Here is a 2325-nt window from a genome sequence, read left to right on the forward strand (position 1 = left end):
TAAACTCCCCATGATCTTTTGTCTTTAACTCAAACATATGTAAAATCCTCATTGACTAAATAAATTTTTTAAAAACCCACAAAAACTACCTTTTGTCTCTTTTCATTTATTTATTTGTATCCCTTCTGGAGACTTTTAAAATAGAATGAGAAGGTGTGTTTTCTATATTGACTTCTAACAATAATCCACCTGAACGACTCAAGTCCTTTCATTTGGAGGATATTTTATAAATTTATTAACAACTAGCTTCTATAACTGCCTTTTCAAGAGAAAACTAAAACTGTGATGGAAACCCTTTATTTATTTTTACCCATTTTGGGAGCTAGAAACTTTTATTTATTAGTTCTTTCTCTAGGATAAGTTAAAAAACAAAAAGGCGTGCCGGCGTAAAAATTAGAATTGAGATACTAGGAACTGAAAGATTTCCCAAATAAAAAAAGAAGCAAATAATCTGGACCTTTGATGTGAGGCCTTTTTGAAAAATGCTACTTGTCTTTCCAACACTGCTGAACCAATGTTGCCTACATTGTCTTGAGTAAGCAGGACAAAATGATTTTCAATGTTAAATGTTAGTAAATATATGTGTTCCATATAGGTGACTCTAAAAAGATTCTTTATGCAAAGATAAAAAGACTCCTGATGGACACCAATGCTTCCATTGAAAGCCTTTATCAGAAAATTGATGAAGTTTGGATAGCCCAGAAAGAGCAAAGGTAAACATTGTTGGTTTGTAGAGCCAGAAGCTGGGTGTCATTTCTTAGCATGTGTGATTACAAAGTGATTCAAAAACAATACTGCTATCCTCTGTGTGTAGGACATCTCTTTTGAAATGTTTGACTTGAGTTTTATCTAAGCAAATAGTTCCTTTAGTCCTATAAGTTCACACCTGAATTGAAAGGAGATGTATTATCTAGAGGTCAGTAAAGATAACCCTTTTTGTTCCTTCCAAGTTATAACTGACCTTTCTTAGTATAAGAAAAAAATATAGGGGTGCCCAGGTGGCTCTGTCAGCTATGTGGCTGACTCTTGATTTCGGCTCAGGTCATCGTCACGATCTCATGGCTGTGAGATCAAGTCCCACATCTGGCTCCGAGCTGGGCGTGGAGCCTGCTTCATACTCTCTTTCTCCCCATCCCTCCATGCCTCCTAACACATACCTCTCTCCCTCTCCTTCTCCCTCTCCCTCCCTCCCACCATCCCTCTCTCTCTCTTATCTAAAACAGAAAAAGCATCATATTCATTCTTGGAGTATGCCAGCTGAATAAGAGACAAATGTCTTGTGATAGTTGTATTTAATTATGGAGAAAAGGTTAATCTTATGTTTTAATAATTTTTAAATTTATCTCTACTGGGTCCACTGTTCTTTTGTGCAAAATCTGCATTGTGCCACAGGGAGGGAAAATGAAATGCTATTGTTTGGGAAGGTTATATTAGAAGTGGGTGTGATACCCTCATTGAAGGTATTTATCATTTCACAACCTATATGTTACTCAGCAAATGAATGAAAAAGGAAGAGAAAATCAATGTAGATAAGATGCATTTGTCTGGAAAATTTATGATGCAATAAATCTTCCTCAGTTTTCAAGAGCTAAAGCATATGAAATAGCATCCCTCTCAGACCTTTAGGAGTGAGAGTAAGTCATCCATTCTGTTTTCCTGTTTTCCATCAGAAAATTTCAGCTGTGATCATTCCCTTCTCCCTTCATAGTATAATTTATGTCCAATCGATTTGATTTTGAGTGAGTTTACTTTCTTCCTAGTGATATGAAGTATGACACTATTGCTTATTATGTTTTACAGGAAGAAGCTTTATCACGACTATTCTCAGCGGTTCCTAACTTTGTATCAAGAGTGCAATGTGAATGTGCAGAAAGTCAAGAAAGAAGAAGAAATACTAACTGTTGGTATCAAGCTTAGCTGTATAATTAATCTGTCATTGCCAAATCTCAAGTAGGAATGGCGGCCTGGACACATCTCAGACCAGTAGATTTAAGCCAGAGTCCTGTTTCCGCTGCTGGCCATGTGGTGGGCCCTGGTCACAGAAAAATCAGAGAAGTGCAGGCACACATCCTACTCACAGAAGCCCTTGGTCTTAACATCCTCCATGGGTTGGGATTCTTGCAATTCCAAGTGACGGACATTTGCCAGAGCACAAAAGAGGGATGTCTTGGTTTATTTGAAGAAGCCAAAGGGAGTTTTGCTCCCGGTACAGGTGGAGGCGTCTGGGAAAAGGTTGCCGAGGCAGTGCCGTCTGGGCTCTGTCTCCGTCTCCTAGTTGGCTCGCTCCATGGGGCCAGCACGATAGCATCTTACAACCTTAGACTC

The 2325-nt window shown here is 38.5% G+C and overlaps 1 long non-coding RNA gene across 1 annotated transcript; it reads left to right on the forward strand.

Annotated features, from left to right (window-relative positions):
- Nucleotides 1-618: 618 nt before the first annotated feature.
- Nucleotides 619-1916, forward strand: LOC115284841. Its single transcript, XR_003905351.1, has 2 exons — nt 619-713; nt 1801-1916. It is a non-coding gene; the product is annotated as an uncharacterized LOC115284841 (long non-coding RNA).
- Nucleotides 1917-2325: the final 409 nt, after the last annotated feature.

This window comes from Suricata suricatta, unplaced genomic scaffold (assembly GCF_006229205.1).
Source record: "Suricata suricatta isolate VVHF042 unplaced genomic scaffold, meerkat_22Aug2017_6uvM2_HiC HiC_scaffold_229, whole genome shotgun sequence".
In the NCBI taxonomy this organism is placed as follows: Eukaryota; Metazoa; Chordata; class Mammalia; order Carnivora; family Herpestidae; genus Suricata; species Suricata suricatta.